The following is a 26,460-nucleotide window of genomic DNA, read 5'->3' on the forward strand; positions in this document are numbered from 1 at the left end:
GTCTTGTGCATTTGGCAAAAGCTCTGTGCACCTGCTCCAGGTTGGATGGTTCATTCTGCTGCAGATGCAGGGATGCATTAGACACAGTGTCTTGCAGTCTTGTGGCAAGAAGGACATACACAGCCATGCCAGGCTGTGTGACATGGATGTGGTGTGTGGGGGGCTAGGATAAGGTAGTAAAAGAGGGGGTGGGTGGCACTGTGGCCCAGCGGATTAAGCTGCCATTTGTGATGCCAACATTCCATACTGAAGTTTCAGTTCTGACTGTTTCACTTCTGTTCCAGCTCCCTGCTAATGTGCCTTGGAAGGCATCAGAAGATGGCCCAAGCTGGGCCCCTGCCACCCACGTGGGAGACCCAGAAGCAGCTCCTGGCTTCTGTCTTTTTTTTTTTTATCTTTTATTTAATGAATATAAATTTCCAAAGTACGACTCATGGGTTACAATGGCTTCCCCCCCCATACCGTCCCTCCCACCCACAACCCTCCCCTTTCCCACTCCCTCTCCCCTTCCATTCACATCAAGATTCATTTTCGATTATCTTAATATACAGAAGATCAGCTTAGTATACATTAAGTAAGGATTTCAACAGTTTGCTCACACAAAAACAAAAAGTGAAAAATAATAGATGATTTTTTTTTAAATGATGATGAAATCAGATCAGACCTATTGTCATGTTTAATCCCAGTGAGAGTCAAGTTGGGAATTGATAATTTCTTTTTTTTTTTTTTTACAGAAGATCAGTTTAGTGTACATTAAGTAAAGATTTCAATCGTTTGCACCCCCATAGAAACACAAAGTGAAATATACTGTTTGAGTACTCGTTATAGCATTAAGCCTCAATGTACAGCACATTAAGGACAGAGATCCTGCATGAGGAGTAAGTGCACAGTGACTCCTGTTGTTGACTTTACAAATTGACACTCCTGTTTATGGCATCAGTAATCTCCCTATGCACCAGTCATGAGTTTCCAAGGCTATGGAAGCCCCTTGAGTTCTCCGACTCTTATCTTGTTTAGACACGGTCATAGTCAAAGTGGAGGTTCTCTCCTCCCTTCAGAGAAAGGCACCTCCCTCTTTGAAGACCTGTTCTTTCCACTGGGATCTCACTCACAGAGATCTTTTTGCCAGAGTGTCTTGGCTTTCCATGCCTGAAATACTCTCATGGGCTTTTCACTGGCTTCTGTCTTAAACCTGGCCCTGCCTTGGCTGTTGCAGTCATTTGGGGATTCCATCAGTGGATAGAAGAACTTCCACCCACCCAGTCTCTCTGTGTCTGTTGCTCTGTCTTTCAAATTAATGAACAAATAATTTTATAAAGGTGGTAACAGGGACCAGGGGAGCACAGAGATAGACAGATTTCCACAAAAGTAGACATGGAATGAGCCAATAAGTATCTGAGATATTGCCAACTTCGTGAGCTAGCAGGTGTGCTGATGGAGTTACGGTGCCATTTCCACTTATCGGATGAAGGAAAGTAAAACTAGGGGGCTGGTGCTGTGGCACAGCAGGTTATACTGCAGCCTGGGATGCTGGCATCCCATATGGGCACTGGTTCGAGTCCTGGCTGCTCCACTTCCAATCCAGCTCCCTGCTAATGTGCTTGGGAAAAGCAATGGAAGATGGTGCAAATGCGTGGGCCCCTGTATCCACATGGGAGACCCAGAAGAAGCTCCTGGCACTTGGTTTTGGATTGGCCCAGCTCCAGGCATTGTAGCCATTTGGGGAGTGAACCAATGGATGAAAGATCTCCTCTCTCTCTCTCTCTTCCTCTCTCCCCCTGTAACTTTGCCTTTCCAATAAATCTTAAAAACAAAATTGGGGCCAGCACTGTGGCACAGCGGGTTAATGTCCTGGCCTGAAGTGCCAGCATATCATATTGGTGCCGGTTCAAGACCCAGCTGCTCCATTTCCAATCCAGCTCTCTGCTGTGGCCTGGGAAAGCAGTGGAAGATGGCCCAAGTCCTTGGACCCCTGTACCCACATGAAAGACTTAGAGGAGGCTCTTGGCTCCTGGCTTTGGATCAGTGCAGCTCAGGCCGTTGCGGCCAATTGGGGAGTGAACCATCGGATGGAAGACCTCTCTCGAGATCTCTCTCTGCCTCTCCTCTCTCTGTTGGCTCTTTCAAATAAATAAATAAATCTTTCAAAACAAAACAAGAAAACAAAATTAAAATTGTATAATACCCAGCATTGGCAAGCATGTTAGAAAATAGTCTTACACACTTAAGGTAGAATCAGAAATTGTCTAAACTTTGTGGGAGGTAATTTGGTGAAAGGTGCAAAAAATAACTAAATTCTAAAAAAACTATTTAGATGTGCCGTCTCATATGTGGCCTTGCTGGCTTCTTGGGTCTCCCACATCCTCTTGGCTGTTTCCATCACAGCCACTCCCACGTGGGCCAGAATGAACTGTTAGGGTAGCTTTGTACCCCACTGGATGGAGACCAGGGCTTCTGACTTCTCTAGGGCTTGGCACCACCCTTTGCTGGACATTCTAGCCTTATAGTAACTCAGTCTCATTCTCTGAACACTATTGTCTTTGTAGAATTCTTCTAGGTACTCTTTGGTGTTATAGATTAAATTTTGGATTTTGGTTACATAAACCTATCACTATGTAAATTATATTTTAAAACTAAGATGATAAACACTTGAAGTTCATGACTTCCTTATTTTCCTGCTACATTTTATTATTTATACTCTTGAATGATATATGGTGGGAACACTGTATATGAAGATGGTCCTGACTTTTTTATGATTTCTTGACTTTAAGATGGTGATAGTACTTTGGGATTTGAATTTTGACTTTTGCTAGGCTAGTGATGCCGGATACAGTACTGCCTGCCTTGCAGCGCTGGGCGGCTGCATTGGTTGAGAGGAAGCAACCAATAATCTACAATGAACTGTCTTGCTGGGCTGGGCTGTTCAGTAGGTGAGGCATATGGAGTACATTTTAGACTTTCGATATTTTCATTCTACATGGGTTTTTCAGGACCTAACCCCATTTTAGGTAGAGGAGTATCTCTACAATGGTATCCCATTGCACATCTCTTCTGAGTTCTGCCTCCAGTGGTGCCTTGTTGATCATTCGAAATTAGGTCCTTTTGGAAGTATTTAAAAACATCAGAAAATGCAATAAATCAAGCCCTTCTTTCCCAGAGGGCCTTTTGTTAAACATTTATAAGCACACCTCTGTCTGTATAGGGGTCCGTTTATTGTGTGTGTGGGTGTGTTTGTGTGTATGCAGTGGCCTTCTGTGTCTGCAGACTACATCTGCAGGTTCAGCCAACTGTGAAACAAAAATATTAGAAAAAAGATTGCATGTGTACCAAATATGTATGTGCAGACTTTTTTCTTGTCATTAATCCATTAACAATACAGTATAACAGCTATTTCCAAAACATTTTACATTATATTAGGTATCAAAAGTCAGTTAGTCATGGTTTAAAGTGTACAGGGGCACTCTGTAGGTTCTGTGCAAATCCAGTGCCATTTTATATGAGCAGCTTGAATGTCTATGGATTTTGGTTCTGGGGTCCTGGGCCGTGAAACTGGACATTAAGGGAAGTTGTGTATAGAGCCAATGGGAGGTCTTCTTCCTCGGCTTCTTATTTTCTCATTGGTTGATGAGGTTTTATGGAAAGGCTGAAGTTGATTCCGTTGTTTCTGTGCTGAATATCTTATTAAACTTGAGTATAAGTTACAGTAGCTTTTCTGTTTATTATTTTGGCTTTCCTAGGTAGTTAATGACTTTCAAAATAATAGTAATGAAACTATTTTACCAAGAACTTAAATCAAAACTAGATGTTTATTCCAATCAAATATGTTTTAGCATCCATTGAAAGGCCTTCTGATGTAAAAATGTATTTATTCTTAGATTAAATATATTAATTGATTCATTAGTGATCAACTATCCTTGTATTTCTGGAATGAAATTGGGTCATATTCTTTGTTCATAAATGGTGGAACTGGTTTCTTAATTCTGGAGGGGTCTATATTTATACTCATGATACTGGTTTTTGTTCTATAATTGCTGTGATTTTTTGACATCATTTGGAAGTTTTGGAAATAATCTTTATACAAAATGAATAGTATTATGTTGCAGCTTTTACTCTGTCTTTAAACTTATCATTGGTTAAATCTTGTTTAACCTTTGGTTTAAACTTTGGCCTCATGACCAGATAATACAACTTAAAAACATTTATTTGTTGAGGGTATATGTGTGTGTGTGTGTCCTTATTGTTATTTTAAACTACTCAAAGCACAAGAAAAAGAATTCTGTGTAGGGAAAAATCCGATTGATGTCTTTTAAATCAGTGTTATTAATGATGTTAAGTTGTGGCTTCCTTATCCTTATTTAAATTTTCCCTTTTTGATCTGTCAGGATTTAGAAAGGTGGTTGAGTTCCCACCCCGTTACTGTGGTTTTTTCGTTTTCTTAGTTTCTCACAGTATGCTTTATATAGTTCAGTGCAGTGTGACTTGCTGTGGAAAAGGTCGTGATAGTTAAGATTTCTTTGTGAATTATGCCTTTTATCAATGCAAAATGACTTTCTTTGTGCAATTTAATGCCTTGTCTTTGAATTCTACTTTGATATGGATATTGGTACACCTGCATTTTTTTTTCTATTGACATTTGGCTATTAAACCGCCTGTTCTTTCAAATTTAACCTTTTTGGAATCTAATTACTTAAGATTGTGTCTTATGGAAAATATTTAAATACACCTGACTTTGGCTCTGTGAGTCATTGTCTTTTCCTTAGGAAGCTGAATCTATTTACACTGAGTGTCCTGCCTGCTGTGTGTATCTGACTTTCACCCTCATTCAGGCATCCTGTTTCTCAGGCTTGTTTTAAAGTTCTTATTCTTTCTTTCCTCCATGCCAGTGCAGGGTTGGGCACTCCACTCCTTTTTTTTTTTTTTTTTTTTTTTTTTTTTTTTTTTTTGGACAGGCAGAGTGGACAGTGAGAGAGAGAGAGAGAGAGAAAGGTCTTCCTTTGCCGTTGGTTCACCCTCCAATGGCCACCACGGCTGGCATGCTGCAGCCGGCGAACCGCACTGATCTGAAGGCAGGAGCCAAGTGCTTCTCCTGGTCTCCCATGGGGTGCAGGGCCCAAGCACCTGGGCCATCCTCCACTGCACTCCCGGGCCACAGCAGAGAGCTGGCCTGGAAGAGGGGCAACCGGGACAGAATCTGGCGCCCCGACCGGGACTAGAACCTGGTGTGCCGGCGCTGCAAGGTGGAGGATTAGCCTATTGAGCCGCGGTACCTGGCGACTCCTCTCCTCTTTTTATAGCACCAGGGCTAGGGTTTCAGTACAGACAAAGAGTATGCACCAAAGCTGCATGCTGTCCACAAAGCCTGAAATATGTATTATCTGGCGCTTAGGAAAAGACTGGCCAATTCCTCACTTGCTAAGTAGGTGTACATTTAACATTCTGCTTTTAGTTTTACTCTCGGGTATATTTGGTTACATTTAAAACATGCTTTTTCCCAAACTGATTTCTAGTTGCTTTTTAAAAAAAGATTTATTTGTTTGAAAGGCAGAGTTACATAGAGAGAAGGAGAGACAAGAGGTAGAGGGCTCTTCCATCTGCTGGTTTACTCCCCAAATGGCTGCAACAGCCAGAGCTGGACCAGGCTGACTGAATCCAGAGCTAGGAGCTTTATCCTGGTCTTCCAGGTGTGTACAGGGGCCCAAATACTGCTTTCCCAGGTGCATTAGCAGGGAGCTGGATGGGAAGTGGAGCAGCCAGGACTTGAATCAGGGCTCATATGGGATGCTGGGGTCACAGGCAGCTCTTTACTCACTAAGCCACAACACTGGCCCCTCTGATGACTTTTAAAATGCAAGCTATGTTATTGCTTATTCCCCTTGCAGGTGAGGTAGGTGGTATAGCTTTATATTCCTTTATGTAAACTTTCTGTCTTTTATTGGACAAGCAGAGAGAGGCAGGCAGACACACATGGCGGGGAGGAGGGGGAGAGCAAGTGGGCGAGTGAGCAGGCCTACAAGCTTGCTCCCCCATCCTGTGCTCCAGTTCCCAGATGCCAGCAGTGGCTGAGGCTGGACTGAAGCTGCGACCCAGGAACACCATCAGATTCTCCCACATGAGTTGCAGAGACCCACTTCCTTGAGCCATCATTCCTGCCCCCTAGAATTTGCGCTAGCAGGAAGCTGCAGTGAGGAGGAGCTGAGGCCAGGCATTGAACCCAGGCACTTGGGTAGGGGTTGCAGGCTTCTTAACTAACTGGTAATCCAAATGCCTGCCCTGCCTTCCGTAACCTTTATCCATTTCCTCAGCTGTTAATGGAGTCCTGTGGGATTTCCCTCCACATTTCTAGTTTAATCATTATCATTTAAAATCCTTTGTCTTTTAAAGAGAACTATTAACTGCATTTATATTCTGCTTACAAGTGTGTTTATATCAGCATTTAAGCAGATTCTGTTCAGCTTGTCCGGTGCTCACTGTAAAACCTCCACAGGTAGCCCTGTTTGGTTATTGGCAGTGGGCAGGGGAGGGTGGTGCCGGTGCTTCTGCCTGTGCTCTCTGAGTTCTCCTGCGTGTTGAGACATCCCTGTGTTTCTTCTGTACACAGCCTCTATAGGTAATCAGCCAGGAGCTGCTTCAGTCTAGTATTGTAGAGGAGAAGTCTGAGATGATTCGTTATTCACATAAATCTTTACCAACGTAAATAGCTCAGTTTTTTTTTTTTTTTGGAGGTTTGGGAAAATACTGAGGATGTTTGGGACGGTGACTACAGCCTCCTTTCTAACTGCTTTAATCTGCTTTTTAGGAATTCTTATTTGGGTAGCACATTTCCCTCGTCCTTCACATTTCTGATTTTCTTTCTAGTCATTAATGGGAGATTTCTATCTGCACTGGTTCCCCACAGTAACAGGCTGACCGCTGTGCCAGAGTTTCGGTATTCAGAACTTCCTGTGGAAATTCCACGTTATTACCATATTAAATGTTGGTATCTCATAATGATAGGAAGGCATCAACCCCGGGAGCTGTGCAGAAAATACAGAAGCTGAAAGCCGGCGCCGCGGCTCAATAGGCTAATCCTCCACCTAGCAGCGCCAGCACACCGGGTTCTAGTCCCAGTCGGGGCACCGGATTCTGTCCCGGTTACCCCTCTTCCAGGCCAGCTCTCTGCTGTGGCCAGGGAGTGCAGTGGAGGATGGCCCAAGTGCTTGGACCCTGCACCCCATGGGAGACCAGGAGAAGCACCTGGCTCCTGGCTTTGGATTGGCTCAGTGTGCCGGCCGCAGCGGCCATTGGAGGGTGAACCAACGGCAAAGGAAGACCTTTCTCTCTCTCTCTCTCTCTCTCTCTCTCTCTCACTGTCCACTCTGCATGTAAAAAAAATAAATAAAAGAAAATACAGAAGCTGAGAGTTAAATCTGCATTTCCTTTCCTCTTTTAAATGGGGTCTTATTGCTGTTATAACACATTGTTGTGGGCAAACGGTTTAAGACAACAACACAGATTTATTATCTTACTGTTTTATGGCTTTGAGGTCTTAAGTCTAAGACCAGGATATCAGGATGGCTGTGTTCTTTCTGAAGGCTTCAGAGGAGGACCTATTTCCTCTCCCCTTTCAGCTGCTAGGGGCCACCTGCACGCCCGGGCTCATGGCCCTGTGTCACTCCCACCTCTGTTTCTGTCCTCACGTCTCCTCTCTGACTCTCCTGCCTGTCTCTTACTTTATAGAGGCTCCTGGGATTACATTGAGGCTGAAGTGGAATCCAGGGTAATCTCTCCATCTCAAGATCCTTAATGTAATTCCAGCCACAGAATCTTTTTGGCCAAGTGAGACCCGTAGTTACTGATTTGGCAGTGGGACGTGGATCTTCTAGAGGGTCAGTCTTCGGCTGGCCACAGTAGCTTCCCCTGGTACGTTCAGATCCTCTCCCCCCTATGCCATCTCTTCAGAATGAAGCGGAGTTGATCTTCTTCTCCCATCCCAAAGACATGTGTGCCTGCCTCTTTGCTCATTTCTGTGAAGCACCTTATTGGGATATACGTTGTGTTAGCGTTTCCTTCCTTGTATTCCAGGTTACCCATTCTGCATCCTTCCAACCAAATGTAACCATGGTCTTTCTCCTTAGGGACTCATTTCCTCATTTTCTTTTTCCAGCCAGCACCAAGTTATATGCAATCATTGGCAAATCCAGCATTTCTGAGCCTGGGGACCATAATGGCAAGGTCTACTTTCAGGAAGAAAGAAAATAGCTTTTTTTTTTTTTTTTTTTCCTTTCTGGAGAACCAGCAACACCATCACAATCCTCACTGCTGCTTTCTTTTCTTTTTCACTTTTGGAAAGTTACATTCTGCATATCACTGTTCTGTATTCCACAGTTTTGCTCCTTCTAGCTGTTAAGTGCATTAAAATTCTTATCAACCACTGAATTCTGAACATTCTTTCTTAGTTTTAATTGCTTATCTTTAAACTTGTTTCTGGCTTTTAAACTACATCTCTTTTTTATTTCTGTTTATCTCCTTTTTTAAAAAGTTATTTTTATAGAAACAAGGTTTCCATGAATTTATGGAGCACACAAAGCAGATAGTCTGAAATTTAATGGCATTTCATGCAATAAATCATTTTAGAAAAGTGTGTTTTCTCTACATAGTTCATTCCTTCTTGTTTAATTTATAAAAATATCTTCTTTGGCCCAATATTGGTTATATTTTTCATTTTTAGTGAGATTTATAAATGAGGACAGTTCTACCTGTCCTGGTATGTTTTCCCAAGACAGGGAAATGAAATATTTGAGGCACTCTTTACTCTCTGCTCAGGTATAGTTTGCAACTTCTATATCACTGTGGGAGTTGCTGCTTATAGCACTTGCTTTTGTAGGGAGCCAGTTGTTGAAGAGGAGTGTGAGTGTGTACACAGGTGTACATGTGCATTTGTGTGATCCTACTGTTGGGGGGGAGGGAGGCAGAGACAGGTGCAGGGTGGTGACCACACTCCCGGAGAGGAGGTGCTTTCTTTGGCTTGACTGAGATATTTTACTCATCTCTGCTGCTACGGGTTGAATGTGTCCCTTGAAAATCCATATTGAAACTTAATTCCCATTTACAGTGGTAATGAGAGTCAGGGCATTTAGGAGGTGCCTGGGTCATGAGGGCTCTGCCCTCAAGCTGGGATTTGTGCCCTTATAGAAGGACTGTGGCATCCTGTTTCTGTGCCCCTTCCACCACGTGAGCTGCAGGTGCCACGGTGGAAGCAGAGAGCAGCCCTCACCAGACACCAGGGATCTGCTGGCACCTTGGTCTTGGACTTTCCAGCTTGCAGAACTGTGAGAATAAATGTCTATTATTTATAAATCTTTAAGGCATTTTTATAGCAGCAGGAATGTACTAAGACTTCTATGAAGTAGACATTAAAATTGACTTGTGAGCTAGTTGGTGACTGTGTATGCAGCTGCTCCTGGTAGGTGGTCATGGGTTGGGTGGTCCAGGTGCAGGCCCTCTGTGCTCCAGGGTGGTCAGAGGGCCTCAGTGCCTGGAAAGGAGGCCAGTCCTGGGAGGCGTGAGCAGTCCTGTCCAGGAATAGGGGTGTGCGATGGGACAGGTTGGTAAGTCCCTAACAGGGAGTGAGGTCCCTGTAGAAGACTGGCACTGTTCATGGCCAACTGAACCAGGCCTCTGTCTCCTGTGCTTGCTGCTTTTTGAAATTGCCCTTAGGGCTTAGGAAGTCTTTTTGAAAATTCCAGCTGATGTCTGCCATTCTTGGAACCAAGAAATGCCTTGTGCATGGGTCCTGGCTTTAAAGGAGAGACCAGGGACCTCTAAGGGTAGGTGTTCATGGAAGCTAGGGAGGAGAAGGGTTCAAGGAGAAGGGGAAAGTCATTCCAGTACCCTGGGTTTTGGGTTTTGTTCTTCCAGGTGTCTCCTCTGGGCTCAGTCCTTGAGGGATTTGGTTTTGTTGTGTGGGGAAGCAGAGTCACTGCATCTTTCAGACCTTCTGTCTCCTCCTCTGTGAGCTGGGGATACCAGCAATGCCTCCCTCGTGGGGCTGCTGTGTGGGTTAAGCGAGATGGTGCATTAATGTGCTTGCCTCCATTCCTGGCACAGGAAGCTGTGCTCAATCAAGTCTGCTTTTCTTATCCTCTCCTTGAGTTAGAGGGACTCTGATGAACTAGTAGACAGTCGCTATTTATTTTGGTCATCACTAATTCTTTAGCTATTTTTTTTTCTTAATACTTTTTAGTTGTGCAAGTATTTACATAGCACTTTCTGTGAACTTGATCTTGTTCTCAGCACTTTACATAGATGAATTCATCAAACCTGTCTTGTGAGGGTAAGAACCTCAAGAGGTAGCTATATTTTATTTCCATTTTACAGGTAGGAAAACTGTGGTACCAAAAAAAAAAAACCTACTTGAAGATAATCTATGAATAAGGTGCAAACCACTGGATTGTGATATGGAGTGCAGTTTAGCAACATTCAGTAAAGTGATTTGTGGGAAGTGGTACAACATTGGAGGAACTCAAACATCTAACTTACAACTGACAGTAGGATGACCTCAGCAGGTGGGAATGGCACCAGGGTATTGTGGTATTGTCATTAATCAGTGTGTGTTGGTTTTTCAGGAAAACACTGCTCTGTATTAAGGCAGTGAAGGCACAGCTGCCACCTTGCAGAAGTGGTTCCCTCTAGGGACAGGTTTATAAGTTACTGGGCAAGGGAAGACTGAGCTTGTCCGAGGCTGATGGCTTGGGTGACTGTTTGTCCTGGTGTGCTGCGGGCAGTCTTAGTTTTTGTCTGTTGTTCCCCAGCATGGTTGTTAACGACAATGCTTTCTTTCCTCAAAGCATCCTGGTATAGAAGCTAAGCTGTGTACTGCCCTAGTGCTAGGGTAGTGGGAGATGCAGGAAACAGGGTAGAGGTGAGAGAATCAGTCCATGTGGCAGCATTCTGTAAGACTCGTGAGGACCTGGGGCTCCTGGGAGCCCACACGTTCTATTTTAGTTTGTTTGTTTTTTTGAACCACTCCCTCCACCCCTGCTTCTTCTGTCTCCTCCCCCCTCCCCCGACTTGTCTAGCCTCTCGGGATACATATTTTGGAATGAAAGCTAGCCTTGAAGGGAGATGTGTAATTTGTATGTGAGACAGCGTGTCCCCAGCTCTTGTGGCCTGATGCTGCCGACCCCTTGCATGACTGATTACAATAAATGAGGTGTCATTTAAGAGCACGTGATGTGGAGATGGCAAGGATTGGGCCCAAAGTACAAATTATTAATTGATAAAAAAGTAATTAATGAAAAGCTAATTAAAGCAGACATTCTGAGCAGGGCACTCCTAGAATCCGGGGACAACCTCAATTACTAACTTTCTTCTGAGCTTCTAATGTGTCGTTGGGAGGTATTAGGCTCTAATGGATGAGATTAATTAAAAAATTAATTAATGGAAACGGAAATTAAATCTGAGTTTGTTAAAAAAAATTCCAGAGATGGGTACACAACACCAGAATGGTAGGTTGCCGGAAGGTTTATTAATGAAAATTTCCACAAGCGACAGGGTCTGCTTGCAAGAATGACACCCCCTTTCCACGCCCTCCCTCACCCTGTGTCGTTTGTCTTCATTAAGTAGCATCTGGTGTCAGCCTGGGCTGGGAGGACTGACGGGAAGTCTTGATGTGGAAGAAAAAGACATTTTCTTCCCTGTTCCCAAGGAGAGAACCTGCATTCTGGTTTCCGCTTCCTGTAGCTTCACCAATAGGGAACAGGGTAAACAAAATGTCAAATCAGCTTATCTATGATATTCCCACATTTACAGTTGCTGTAGCTTTATGAAAAATTAACTTCCTGTCCCTTGCAGGGCACCTGTTTTTATGAATGCTGCTGAGCAAGTGACGCTTACCAGGGCCCCTAATTATGTCGGCTTGTCATGTGCTTCTGTGCACTGCAGCTTGACCTTTGGCGTGATTCATTGTTCTGTTGTATTGATCTGTAGTTAATCACTTCTGAGTTTCGATTTTTCCCATGAAATGAGTTGGGGAGTTTATGCGTGCTCAGGGCAGCTCATGCTTCGGTTCCAGCTGTTTCTGCAATTCAGTGCAGGTGGAAGTCACCCGGGGAGCTTGTTAACAACATACAGATTCCCTGGTTGAATCCCCCAGTGAGACTGCTCCTTTAGCTCTGGGGTCTGGCCCAGGAATCTGCATTTTGAGTGATGGCTTAGATACAGGCAACAAGGGCGCGGCGACGTTTGGGGAGTGGAATGCCTTTTGCTGCTGAAACATGCGGGGCCGAGACCTGTGGGTGTCCTAGACTCAGCGAGGAGCCTCCCAAATCACCTGGTCCACCTGTCCTGCAGTCCTGACTTCTTGCTCAGTGTGTAGTTCCTGCTCACTGTAGTAACCAGCACCACTGCCCGTCTCGCCTCCCCTGGGGTAGAAGGCCAGGCTTTGGCAAGCCTCCACATCACTGTGGAGGTTGCCTGGGTCTTTTTGTTGCGAGGGAGATGGGATCTGGCTTTTCCAGCAGCTACAGGGAGCAGCTTGGATATGATAGCCTTTATACACAAGAGAATTAGCATCCTGAGAGACGCACCATAACCAGGAGCAAGGATGAAGGCAACAGACGAGTTCCTCTATGAGAAGGAACCTTCCAAGGCAGGGGTCCCACACAGCTGCCTGACCATGCACTTGGCTCTCCGCTGTGAACCTGTGGCAGCCTTTGCAATATTCACGTTGTATTTTTTCTTCCTTCCTTGCTTCATTCTTTTTCCTCACCTTTGCTGGCGTAGCATTGTACCTTATGGTGAAGTCTTAGAATGCTTTGCCTCAGTCTTGTTTCGGAGCTACCACTGTGGTTTGCTGGCTGGAGATTGCAGGCAGATAATTGGAGCTCCAACCCCAGCATCTGATAAATGGGACAATAGTTTGAGTACTTTCCTCATGAAGGTACTTTAAAAATTGCTTATTTATTTTCATTTTATGTGAAAGACAGAGGGCCAGACAGAGATCTTTCATTCACTGGTTTATTTCTCAAATGCCCACAACAGCCAGGACCGGCCCAGGTTGAAGTCAGGAGCCTGAAACTCCACCCAAGCTTCCCCCTTGGGGTCTGGGACTCAAGTACTTGACCCACCTGCTGCCTCCCAGAGTGCACGTTGTCAGGAAACTGGATTGGAAGCAGGGCAGGGACTCAAACCAGGCACTCCAGTGTGGGGTATGGGCACCTCAGTTGTGTTTTAACCACTGTGCCAAACACTTGCCCCACACAAAAGTACTTTTTACAGCGTAAGGGATGCTAACATAATTTAAGAATAGAGATTAATGTTACAATAAAGAAAGTGTTCTGATCCTCAGACGAGTTGCTGTTATGCCTTTCAATTATGACAATCTAGGTTGATTGTAGGAAGGCCTCAGGTAGGCAGGTAGTAGGATGATCCAAACTCACGTGTCCTAGAACTGTGCTTTCCAGAATGTGTCCCACCACCTATCCAGTCCCGCTGCTCGTGACAACAAAGCAATGTCTGAAGCCAGAATGGGAAACTCTGGGACTGTAGCCTTTTAATGCAGGACTTCTCCGGTCTCTGAGTCACCTGGCTTTGTCCATGGCGGCTTGCCCAGCTGGCGAGTAGCCTGGAGGTGAAGCCAAGGCGCTGACGAGCCCTGCGCCTCACTGGCTCATGTTAAGGATTAATGGTGTTAACACGGGTGATTGTGTAGAACAGGGCCTGGTACACAGCAAAGGCTCAGTTAGTGTTCACGGTCATCATTCATATGATTTATACGGACATGGGGATGGGTGCTGTGGGCCACTGATGGGCAGACAGGGTCTGCAGTGTTTCTTAGACTCACGTGGTCTCCTGAGGGTTGCTTGTGTGTAACCTCCCCCCACCTTCTCTCTCCCCTTCTCCTCCCCCCACCTCTCCTCTCTCCCTACTTCCTCCTCCCTTCTTTTCCTTGCATCCCTCATCCATCCCCTTCCCCAACCCAGTCTTCTTCCTCCAGCTCTGCCTTTCCCAAGACTGGTCCTTGGACAAAGGGGTGCAGGAGGAGGTGGGAGCCCAGCACCCCGTACAGCCTGCTGTGCCCAGGCCGGGCTCCGGGGAGATGCGGCCCCTCTAGGGCCTTGGCTGTTTTCCTGCTGTAGCAGGAAATCCCATTCGCTCCTTTCTCCCTCCCCTCTCCACAACCAACTCACCCTTCCTCTCTCCCTCCCCTCTTCCTTCAGTTTTTGATTTTTATTTTCATTTCATATGAAAGGAAGGGGGACAGCAAGAGACCTTCCGTCTGCTGGCTTGCTCCACAAGTGTCCCTAACAGGAGCCAGGAACTCCACCTGCATCTCCCATGTGAGTGGCAGGGATTCAAGGGCCGGAACCACCACCTGCTTCTCCCAGGGTAATCACCGGCAGGAAGTTGGAGGGGAAGTGGAACAGCCGGGACATGAACAAGGCACTCTGATATGAGATGAGGCGTCCGAAGTGGCTCCTTCATCACTGTGACAAACGCCAGCCCCACTCTTCCTTTGTAAGAGGGTGATTGCCAGTGGGAAAGCAAGCAAGCATGCCTGTTGGCTGTGCACCTGCTGGGTTTCTGGGTGCTGCTGAAGATGCAGCACTTGCCTTTCTGCACGTCCTGAGTGGCAGGGTGTTGCATGCACTGCTAGGTCATCATTTAAGGTACAGGACTAAGTAGAGTGATGTGCCAGGGCGCTTGCTCCTCTCCCTGGCCAAGGGACAGAGATCCCACACAGGAGCACTCACCCGAACTTCTGTCAATTCCCCGTGAGTCCCGTTCACGTGGCAGCAGCCCCATCATCATTCTGCTTCCCAGTAGTTCTCCGTAGGGAAGAATGTGGTGACCAGTTAATGGGAAATTATGGAGTCTAGGTTATACATCAGTCTCTTGTGAATTGGATCTACTTAGTTAATTCTGCTGAGACAAATCAACTTTTGTAAGGCTGAGTCATGGGCCCAGCCCTCGCCTGGCTACAAGAGAGGTCTTGGGGGCCCCTGCTGACCCAGGACATCTCGCAGACCTGTTGGCTTCTAGCAGAGTGTGATAGGTCCACCGGCACAGTGACATTTTAGTTAGTAGTGATTGCCTACCCCCACCCCCGCAGGGACTCTAGGCAATTCTGGAGATATTTTTAGTTGGCATAAGTGGGAGGGGTACTAATGGCATCAAGTGCAGAGAGACCCCCACAACAAAGAACTTAGCAGGTGAGAGTGCCAACAATGCCAAGGGTGAGAAAGCAGGTCCAGCCAGGCTCATTGTCTGGGATCTTCCTGGAGGGGAATCTAAGATGTTGTCAAGCACTCTGCTTCCCTGGGTGAGGCAGGGGACTCAGCCTCACCATGGGAGGCCTTCTGGGACCGGGTGCACTCTGTTCAATTGCACGGGCAAATGAGCAGCTATTTGCTGCCAGCCCAGAGGTCCCTTAAATTCTCCTTTAATCAAAAAACTAGCCCTGGTATAGCTGCAGACTCACCTGTGCTTTTGTCTCCCATGATCCCCCTGGGGGTGGCAGTGGGTGCTGTGACAAGGACACATGGAATCCGTTACAATGGCTTTGAAATTCCCACTCCACCTCTTACTGAGCTGCATGTCCTTGGGTAGATGTCCTAACATCTCTGAGCCTCGGTTTTCTAACCTAATACTGAAGGTGTTGCTGGTGGCTTAGTGACAGTGGTCTTGCTGCCAGTGTGGCGTGGCAGGGGTATGGAATGGAGCAGGCCTCTCCTGGGAGAAGGCAGGGCAGGAAGGCTGGACACTGGTTGGCCAGCTGGCCCTGCCTGGCTCTGCTTTTGAGTCCTCTCTGGTTACTCTTTAGCTCTGACAGCGATGAGTGTTCCTCACAGCTCATGGTCAAGGGTGCAAAACTAGAACTTTGAGTGTCCCCAGAATGGAGGCTTTTGGTCTGGAAAACATGGTGTTGGTCAGGCCCCACGTGCGGCCTTTCCGCAGACGTCATCTCATGTATCCCTGCAGCAGGTCTGGGAGGTAGGTGCACTCAGCCTCGGTCTACAGCTGAGGAAGCCGAGGCTCACCCAGCGTGTAAGTGGTCGAGCTGAGATTTAGGCTCAGGAACCCGTGAGTTCTGCTGCCAACTCTTGAGTCTCTTTCTGCCTCCCTGTGTCCACTGCCATCTTCCCAGACCAGGCTACCGTCAGGTGTCACCTGGACCAGGACGGCAGCAGTGCACTCCTCCCTCTGCCATCACGCTTGTTTCCTTCAACCCATTTCTTCTCCAAAAACATTGAAATGGTAGCTCCTCGAGGTTTGAGACCTGATTTCAATTGTCTACTCCTGATCCCTCATGCTTGACATCATACCTAGTACATGGTAGATGCTCAGAACTTGTGTGCGTGAATAAATGGATAGATACTTAAATGTATCTTTTAGAACATCCATCCATCTGCTCACCCACCTACCCATTCATGCTTCCACTAAGCACCATCCAGCCCCTCTCCACCCATCCATATTTCATTCCCATCCATCCATCCTTTATCCTCCCATTCATCTCTCTCTCTCTCTCTAGCCACCAGAGCAGCCATTCATCACAACAGGAAAAATGCAAAACGCATTTAGAACTATTAACTTAACATAGGTATTATAAAAGTGCTCTTTGATGAAGAAAACATTGTGTTATTTCATATTTTAAGAGTGTCTCAAGATAAAAGGAGACACTTTGCTTGAGTTAACATGTGTCTCAAAATGTGGGTCTTTATCTAAATATTCAGATACAACCTGTACCTTTTCTCATTTTCTCCGTAGAATGATCAGAGACCACACGAGGAATTCAAGTACAAGCTAAATTCAAATTCCTCGCCTATTAGAAAGTCATTTGCACTTTGGGGTGCAAAGCAGATTGCAGGCGTATTAATATTGACGAGCTTGGAGACTGTCTGCAGGTGCGGCTCTGTAAAACAAGCACCTGAGCAAAGAGTGTATTTTGATAGTGTCCAGCTGGGGGGCTTTGGAACCTCATCTGTGGGGCCTGGGTCCGCCGCTGAAGATGCTGCTTCGGAACACCAGGCGTCCTAGATCCGCCTCTGAGGTTGGGGGTTCGGCGCTATTGACACCACCGAGGGATGCCGGGGATTCCACACTGCTTCCACAGACTCCTGCCTGTGGTCATAGTTAACAAAGGCAGGTGGGAGAGAAGGGATGAGATTACCAGTGCAGGAGCCTCATACATATGAGATGAGATGACTGGGATGGAAATGAAAGTGGAGATGCTCAAAAATAAAGCGTGAAAGAGCCCTGGCCCCGTATAAGAACAGGATTGATCTTCGTACGCTGACAGAATGTACGATTTCCCTTCGCTTTACCACGGTGCTTCTGTTTCTATAGAAACCACCAATTTTATAGACAGATCGGCTCTGAGAGAAGGCGCCGGGAGTTCAGTTGGAAGCCAAGTGCCGTCAGGGCACCGGTGCTCCCAGCCCCGAGGAGGGGGCTTTCTTCTTTGCTAGCTAACTAGCTCTCCTGGGGGATGGTTAATGATTACTGGGCTTGGAACCTGTCACTATTACAGTAACACTTGCAGTGCTGCTGTCCTTCCGTGGAGCCTGCAAGGCAATGGCGAGCTCCAGGGCTTACGGAGCAGCCTCACGGAGGGCTGTGGCACGTGGCCCTTCTCCCTTTCTTTCATTCACTTGTTCATCAGATACATACTGATAGCTTAGCGCCAGACACAGTGCCGAGCCCCAGAGGAGTCCGTGGTACGGTAAGGGAGAAAGACGGGCGAATCGATGACTTCATTTCAATTAAACAAGAGACGTTTTTCTGGCCAGGACTCCCTTAGAGAGAAATGCCTGGAGTTGGGTGGATCCCAGGGATGGTTTGGAAGAGATAAGCGACAGCTGTGTGATTCAGTTACCTTTGCTTCACATAAACTACTCCAGAACCTAGTAGTAGAAACCAACAGTTGTTGTGTGTGCTCATGACTCTGTGGGTTAGGAATTAGGGAAGGCGCACGGCAGGATTTGTCTCTGCTCCCTAGTGTCTGGGACTTCAGCTGGGTTGGGTCAACGGTGAAGATGCCTGGCCCGGCTCCAAACTGGAACCTCACCTCTTCTCCGTGTGGCAGTTGCTGGAACTGGAATGTCCCAAGAATGGCTCCTCTAGTTGTGTGGCTGGTGCTTGGGCTAGGATGACTCTGACAGCTGGGAGCCAGCCAATGTCACAGTGTCTCCACATAGCTTCCTATGGTAGCTTGGGCTTCCTTCCATCATGGCCTTCTCAGGGTGATTAGCTTCTCCCAAGTCTTTGGATGATTCATGGCTTATTTATGGGCTCGCCGCAGAAGTGCCAGAGCATCACCACCATTGCCTTCCCCTGAAACAGTCAACAAAAGCGGATGTCAGAGGAGGGGGTGGGGTGGGCTCTGCCTCTCAGCTGGGGAATGCGGGAAGGAATACATGGCAGACATCTTGGAGATGAGCTTGCCCACTGACGCAGCCCGAGCTTCTGTTTTCAGCAATGGGGGGGTGGGCATTGTAATAGCATTGGTGTTGGACAACAGATTTAACAGGTGAGATGGACAATATGGGATTTGGGCACACAATGAGATGTTCTTCTAATGAAGCCCGAGTTTGGTTCAGGGACTGTGTTTCCAGCTGCATGTCCATGTGGAAGACTAGTGTAAAATATGAATATTCATAAGAGTATCCATGATCAATTGGATTTGTGCTCAGAGTTGAACCAAGCTTGGTGATACAGACCTTGCAGTCATCTGTCTTGCTTGGGCTACTGGTTAAACAGGACAGACTATCCCTGGTGTAGGGAAAATGGAAATGGAACAGTCCTGGGGTTGGCTCTTGGTGCATAACTGAATACAGGGGCTCCCTGAAGGTGTCACTTTGGAGCCTCTCTCACCTCCTTACTTTGCCTTTTTTGTGAGCTGTCTGAACTTCTAGGCACACTTTTCTTTTAGGATGCAAGATGGCTGAATCTCCAAACCCCTTAGCTAAGCTCAGTGGAAAGGAGAGAACTGCTTGTTTCCAACCATTCAACCATTCAGGCGTACATGGGCTGGAATTGGGCCACATGACTATCTCCGAACCAGTCACTGCGGCCAAAGTCATTTGAGGCTTTGGCCAAGCCTGAGTTGCATGCCTTCTCCTGGGGCAGGCTGGGGGTAGGGAAGGATAGATCCCAGTATCGATGATGAAGGTGACCTAGAAGTTCTTGGTAATGGCTGGATGGGTGTAGGGCACTTTAAATAGCACTGCCCTTGGCAGGTGGTAACTGAGGCTAAGGGAACAAAGGAGGTATTGAGGAGAAGAAAAAGGGGCCCAGGAAGGACCCAAGGAGCATGGTCATGGCTGTGCTAAGGCAGTAGATGCTGTCCGGAAGCTGAGATGGAGGCTTTGGGCAGGTGGGGGAACTCCAGCAGCATGCAGGTTTCTGGAAACCCGGGAAGGGTGCACTTCGAAAGGGAGGGACTGGTCAGCATTAGAAATGCCTCCTGAAAATTCACTCATTCATTTATTCAAAAAATATACATGGGGCCCTTATTATGTCCCAGACACTGTCCAAGTTCTGGATATAGAAAAGTAAAGAAAACAGACAAAACTTCGTGCCTTCATTAAGCTTGCATTCTAGCTAAGGATGAAGGAGTGGTGATCGTTAGAAGCAGTGATAAGGTGGACGCTTGTTCATGACCCTAGTCGGAGCAGTTTCAGGGAGCCCTGGGGTGGGGGAAGCTGTGTGCGTGGGTTTTGGAGGGTGTGAGTAGAAGGCGAGATGTTGGAAAAGATGAGTGAAGGCAACTCTTTTTTTTAAAAAAAAATTATTTATTTTTTGAAAGAGTTACACACAGAGAGGATAGGCAGAGAGAGAGAGAAAGAGAGAGGAGAGAGGTCTTCCATCCGCTTGGCTATATCCCCACTTGGCTACAATGGCCAGAGCTGTGCCGATCTGAAGCCAGGAGCCAGGAGCTTCTTCCAGGTCTCCCATATGGGTGCAGAGGCCCAAGAACTTGGGCCATCTTCTACCGCTTTCCCAGGCCATAGCAGAGAGCTGGATCAGAAGTGTAGTAGATGGGATTTGAACCAGCGCCCATATGGGATGCTGGCACTGCAGATGGCTGCTTTAGCCGCAGCACCACAGCGCAGGCCCCAAGGACAACTCTTGCAAGAAGTTTGGTTGTGTTTTTTTTTCTTGGGGGCGGGGGTTGGCGCAGGAGCAAGGACTGGAGTTGAAGAGACATCTAGGAAATATTTTAGTTGAGTGGTATTTTGAAATACTTTCAGAGGGCACTTCAAAAAGATGGTAGAAAAATGGAATTAAAAGATCATTTTATTTTGGTGCAAAATATTTTAAAATCTATGTGTAGTATTTTCATAATACAAATTTTCCATTAACTTTATGGATACCTCTAGTATTTATTTTTCTATGTCCTCCAATATTGTGACACTGTGTTATCGTCCCTGGAGAAGACCTCTCTAGTTTGCTGTTTTCCTGAAGGAGATCCAGTTAGCTGTTGGAGGGAGAGGAGCTTGCCCCAGAGAGAACAGAGGGGGACTGCTGCTGTGTGCAGGTGAGAGAGGTCACTCCCACCCCCTCCCTTTAGGGTCGCTGCTGCCAGGAACCGGAGGAAAGCTGAGCAGTGTGGAAACAGCACAGTGCGAGGGGGATGCACTGGGACACGCTCCTGTCTCTCCATCCTAAACAAAACTGAATAGCCCCTTTTCCCGTGAGTCTGCACTGCTGATTCTAAATTCCATGTCTCTCCCCATTGTGCCAACTGCTTATGAATGGCAAATTGCGTGCAGGTAGTATGGGAGTGTGGGGGAGGTAATGTGCATAATTGGCCCCTGGATAATTGAGAGTTGATTGTAATTAACCTAATTTTGGAAGCACTGCTCAAGATGCCATACCTGTAATTCTCAGGCAGCCCCAGTCAGAAACCCCTCTGTGGCTGCCCTGCTTGGCCTGGCTCTAATAAATCGGTGGTCTTCAACCAGGGTTGATTTTGTCCACAGGTGATATTTGGCAATGGCAATCTCTGGAGATATTTTTGGCTATCTGGCATGGAGTAAGTGGAGCCCAGGAGTGCTTCTCAACATTTACAGAGTGTGTAGGATGACCCTTTGGGACAGAGTTAGCCTGCTCAGAAAGGTCAGCAGTGTGGAGGTTTAGAAACCTTGCTGTGTAACTGTCTGTGATGGAGAGGAGTCGCCATGATGTTGGGTGAAGAAGGGCTGATTTACTGCAAGCACTATACAAATACAATATATGTGGCAAATGCATTGAAACTCCCACTAGAAAGTAATGGTTGTTCAGTGCTGAGACTGATTTTTTTTTTGCTAGTAGATCCATATTTCTATTTATGGTCACAATTCAGGGTCCTTGTCTAAGCAATTGATAGCATTCTGACCCTCCCTGCTGACGCCACCGTGAGGGCAGCCACACTCTGCTGAGCTTGAACCTGAAGTACAGCACAATTTAAGCTCTCGGAGATGTTTAGTTTTTAGGATTATTGGGCTTTTTTTTTTTTTTGCAGCAAAAATACACAGGCACATAAATATTAATGTTTTTCTGTTCTCTTTGTGAGAGAGCTGAACCTCCCAGGGCCAGGCAGAGCTGGAGACTCCAGAATGGGGCTGGTCTAAAGGCAGGTTCTACCACATGCTGTGATGTTCCCTAGGGTGGGTCACTGGCTGAAGATGAGACCCCCTCAGGGCTGCCCAGTTCCTGCAGATGGTGAAAGTTTCTAGGTGAATATGAATCTGGTTCCCTCTTTTCTTAGTGAGAAAAGACTGGTTGTCAGGTCTGTACTCCCAAACTTGACATCTCCAACTGGCCACACTGCACCTGCTACCATGGGAATGGCCCCTAGAATGAACATGATGCTAAGTGAGAAGCCAGACTCAGATGGTCTCATATTGTGTGATTCTCAGGGGATGAAAGGTCCAGAACAGGGGCATCCGTAGAGACAGCCAATGAGTGGTTGCTTCCTCTGAGGGTGAGGAAAATGTTTTGGAGCCAGAGAGAGGTGGTGGTTGTACAACATTGTGAAGTTACTAATTGCTGTAAATTGCTCACTTTAAGATGATATTTTGTGTTACATGAATTCCATCTCAATTGGAAGAAAAGCTCCGGTTAGGATAGAGCAGCTTGGCTGGCCCATGGGCAGACAGCAGAGCTCTGGACCCAGCATGATCTGCAGGGACCGGGGGGCAGAGAGGGAGAGGCCCTGATGGGATGGCCCTGCTCTGTTGGATGCTGGACGCAGAGAGCATCCGCCAGGTTCTGTCGCTTCCACGTCTCATTGGAAATGATAAACGAGGCTTTGCATCTGCTTCACGGCAGATTAGTCTCGGGAGAGACAGCAGACGCTCCGGCAGGCATGTCTGTACCCTGCTCAGTAGCCGGCTTCCAGCAGGATGTGAGCAGAGCAGGGGAGACAGGAGCAGATCTGCCAGCCACTGAGCCTTCCTGGGGCTCTGATAGCCAGGTGGGCTGGGCAGACACCCCGGTCGAGAAAATGAGTCCCGTTGTACTTAACACATCCGTTGTGTTCCACCACAGAGAGCCTGTGGGCACTTGGGCTTCATCCTATACCTGAGTTAAACCATCCACAAGCTGTGATTGGCAGTGACAAAAGTCAGAGAGTTGAAGCCGGCGCTGTGGCATAGCGGATTAAAGCCCTTTCCTGCAGCACCGGCATCCCATATGGGTGCCAGTTTGAGTCCTGACTGCTCCTCTTCCAACCCAGCTCCCTGTTAATGTGCCTGGGAAAGTAGCAGAAGATGACCCCAAGTACTTGAGCCTCTGCATCCATGTGAGAGACCCAAAAGAAGCTCCTGGCTCCTAGCTGTTGCAGCCATTTGGGGAGTGAACCAGCAGATGGAAGACCTCTCTCTCTTTGTCTTACCACTCCCTGCAACTCTGTCTTTCAGATAAATAGAGCACATATTTAAGTTGGTCTTCTGTTTATAAAGATAATTGAAAATGAATCTTGATGAAGAATGGAATGGGAGAGGGAGTGGGAGATGGGATGATTGCGGGTGGGAGGGAGGTTATGGGGGAAAAGCTGCTATAATCCAAAAGTTATACTTTGAAAATTTATATTTGTTAAATAAAAGTTGAAAAAATAAAAAAAGAAAGCCAGAGAGTTGCCATTCATTAGCTGTGTGACCTTGGAGAGATTTTTAACCTCTCCTTGCTCAGTTTGCTCAGCTGTGAAATGAGGAGGATAATGCTTGTCCCATAGGGACCTGTGAGATTTAGATCAGCCTAAGTGGATAAATGTTAAGTTAGTATATTATAATATTGTTAGTATATATATATAGTATATATATTAGTATATTGTTAGTATATTAATATATTATATTATTAGTATATTATAATAAATATATAATAGAAATATTTAGTATAAATACTTGTATTTAGTATAATATAAAGGTATATAATTTATAAATACTCCTAAATGAACATATAATTTATAGATATAATGCATTTGTGTGCAAGGGAGCTTCAAAACTCTCATGGAAAATGAGTGTCATGAAAAAGCTACCCATGTATTTTGAAACGTTTTCACCAAAACAGACATCTTTTAATTCTGTTTCTGTGAACCTCTGAAGCCCTTTTGTGTAAGTACTATGTATATGTTACAGGTATGTACACGTACAGCTTCCTCTCCACGTCTGACCACAGATCACTCATTCTGGCAGATAGTCACTTCTCCTGCACACGGTGGCGTCAGCTCATTCATTCACTCACTCATTCATGTATTCTGGGAGTTTATTGTGCCGGCACAAGGAATAAACTGTGACTAAATAAGCCACGCTCTCTGCCTTCACGAACCCTGCGTGACGGTGAGGAGACGGAATAAGACATCACAGATGCACGGAATTATATGAAGTGCTATGACTGAAACAAGCGAGTGAGCGAGGCAGAAGACATCCACCTGTGGTCTTTCTCTGTCGTGATGGGGACAGGCTTCTCTGAGGCGGTGAGGCGTGAACGGAGGCCTGGGAGAGGGCACGGAGCTGGGGGCACAAGATGTGCAAAGGCTCTGAGCTGGCACGGGTTGGGCTTCCTCAAGGAACTGAAGGAACCCCGGGAACAGCAGGCAGCAAGTGTGGCTCGGATGAGGTTGGAGAGCAGAAGGAGGGGTGCTTGTCAGGTGGGACCTGCTCGGCCCATTTCAAGGAATTTGGGGTTTATTCCAAGTTTAGAGGGACACCAGTGCAGGGCATGGTGTGGCTGGGCTTTTGTGACAGGAGGCAGGGGGGTCCCTGCTGGGGGTGGGGACATGGTTTGGAGAGCCCTGTGAGAGCAATATGAGGGCAGTTTGCAGGTTCTTGCCCTTGTCCCCATGTGGGAAGCAATACTGGCTTTGAAGAGAGCAGCTCTGTCTGCTCAGGAAGACAGAAGTTCTAGTGGAAGCACTTTCAGCCTCTCCGGCCCCAAGGTCCTAACCTGTGATAGCCGCTCTGCTCCCCGCGTTCGTGTTTTAGAAGTCGTCTTGATTCAGTGGCTGGGCATAGTGGGTCCTGGGGCGTGGAAGGTACTGCTGGAGGGGGAGGAACCCAGATCACAGCTGGCCTTGACCCCTGAGTTGACCCTGATGAATGACGCTCAACTCCTGACCATAGCCTCCTGGAGCAGTGGGGGTTAAGTCATCTTGGGGAACTTGATTGAGTTAGACTATGTGTGGAGAGCGACTGGGTGATGCATGGTGAAGCAAACAGCTTCAGATCCCTTCCCTAGAAAGAAGGGAGCGTGGGAGGATGCAGTAGCAGGGGAGTGGCAGATGCAGGCCAGGGCACGGGTGCTTCTTCCTCTTCCCTCTGCTGATCTGCATAGTTGTGGAGAAGGGAAGCAGCTCCGTGGTAGGGGAGTCACACACAAGCGAGTGCTGCTGCCCAGTGCCTGCTGCCTGGAGGAAGAAGAGGAAGTAGCTGGGTCCTCAGGGGGCAGCACTTCCCACTGGTCCCGGCTTCCCTGGGCCTGCTCAGCTGCAGGCATCAAGCATGAGCTTCTAACCAGAAAGCTGTGCATCCAGCCACGGAGCAGTCCTTGAAGGGCTGGCTGTGGGCAATTGGGCCAGTTCCAGCAGCCGGTAGACTCTGGGATGATGGTCACTGGGCATCTGGGGCCTTCTTGGGACACTTTCCACACTGTGACATTTCCTAACCTCACTCTCTTTTTGGCAGCCAGTGGCTCAGCTGCTGTCTGGATGTTGTTGGAGTGGGAATTGTGGCAGAGGGGTGAAGCCCCGTGGAGAACTCTTTTCCCCATAAGTCAGGTCTAGGTTCTCATCTAAATAGTACATGTTGGAAATGGAAGCCACAGAAAACCTGCAAATAACAAGCCGTGGGCTCTTCTGATGAAGAGTAGACAGGATAAAAATTAAAATCTGTGGATGCCAAGCCCCTGATACAGAGTTTAATATGCGGTTAATGTAAGCTTTTTTTTTTTTTTTTTCAGTTTGACAGATAGAGTTAGCAATGAGAGAGAGAGAGAGACAAACAGAAAGGTCTTCCTTCCGTTGGTTCATCCCCCAAATAGTTGCTATGGCTGGAGCTATGCCAATCTGAAGCCAGGAGCCAGGTACTTCTTCCTGGTCTCCCATGAGGGTGCAGGGCCCAAGCACTTGAGCCATCCTCCACTGCCTTCCTGGGCCACAGCAGAGAGCTGGACTGGAAGAGGAGCAACTGGGACTAGAACCCAGTGCCCATATGGGATGCCAGCACTGCAGGCAGAGGATTAACCAAGTGAGCCATGGCGCCGGCCCCATTGTAAGCTTTTTTCATTCATTCAGCAAATATTTGTGGAGCCTGGTGAAGCTAGTTAATCATAATAAACATTTTTGGATACTTGTGTGTTGGGGAGTTCCTGCATGTTGTATGTGTATTAATTCCTGGAATCCTGTTAAAGTGATGATGTTGGTGCCATCAGGCCCCCTCTTTGGAGGATAAGATGAAGCATGGAAGGACTGGCCACTTGCTCAAGGTCATTTAGCATTACTAGTGGAAGTAGGATTTCAACCTAGGCTGTCTAAACTCAGAGCCAGCAGTTGTATCCATGCCCCGTCTCCCAGTGCCAAGCCCCATGCTGGGTACCAGGGATATGAGAATGAGCAACATCAAACCTCTGTTTTCCTTTTACCCTCAGTCTAATAAAGCAAGGCAGATTTAGGCAGATTACACAGGCGATGATGACCAAAAGAGTAAAAGTTCTGAAAGCCAAAGTCTGATAAGAAGGTGTGGTAAAGATACTCAGCCTGTAGTTTGGTTTGGTTGAGGAAGTCTTCCATAGGAACAAGAAATTTCAGCCTGAGCCAGAAATCCCACACTTGAGGTGTATCACCAGCTTGCACATTTTTGTCTTGGGAGCTGTGGGTTGAGTGGATAAATAACCTGTCTCTCCTATTGATTCTCAAATGCCGCATCCCTCTCTGTTCCCTTGCTACCCAGGTGGACATAGCACTCTGTAGAAGGTGCACCAGCCTTCAGGCTGGGCATCTAC

The 26,460-nt window shown here is 46.9% G+C and overlaps 1 protein-coding gene across 3 annotated transcripts in view; it reads left to right on the forward strand.

Moving 5' to 3' along the window:
- The window catches only part of PTPRT (protein tyrosine phosphatase receptor type T), a 1,117,000-nt gene that overhangs the window by 233,075 nt on the left and 857,465 nt on the right, over positions 1–26,460 (forward strand). The gene's annotated exons all lie outside the window — the stretch shown is intronic.

The sequence above is a fragment of the Oryctolagus cuniculus genome, chromosome 11, assembly GCF_051225735.1.
Source record: "Oryctolagus cuniculus isolate XC-2025 breed Fujian yellow rabbit chromosome 11, ASM5122573v1, whole genome shotgun sequence".
NCBI lineage: Eukaryota > Metazoa > Chordata > Mammalia > Lagomorpha > Leporidae > Oryctolagus > Oryctolagus cuniculus.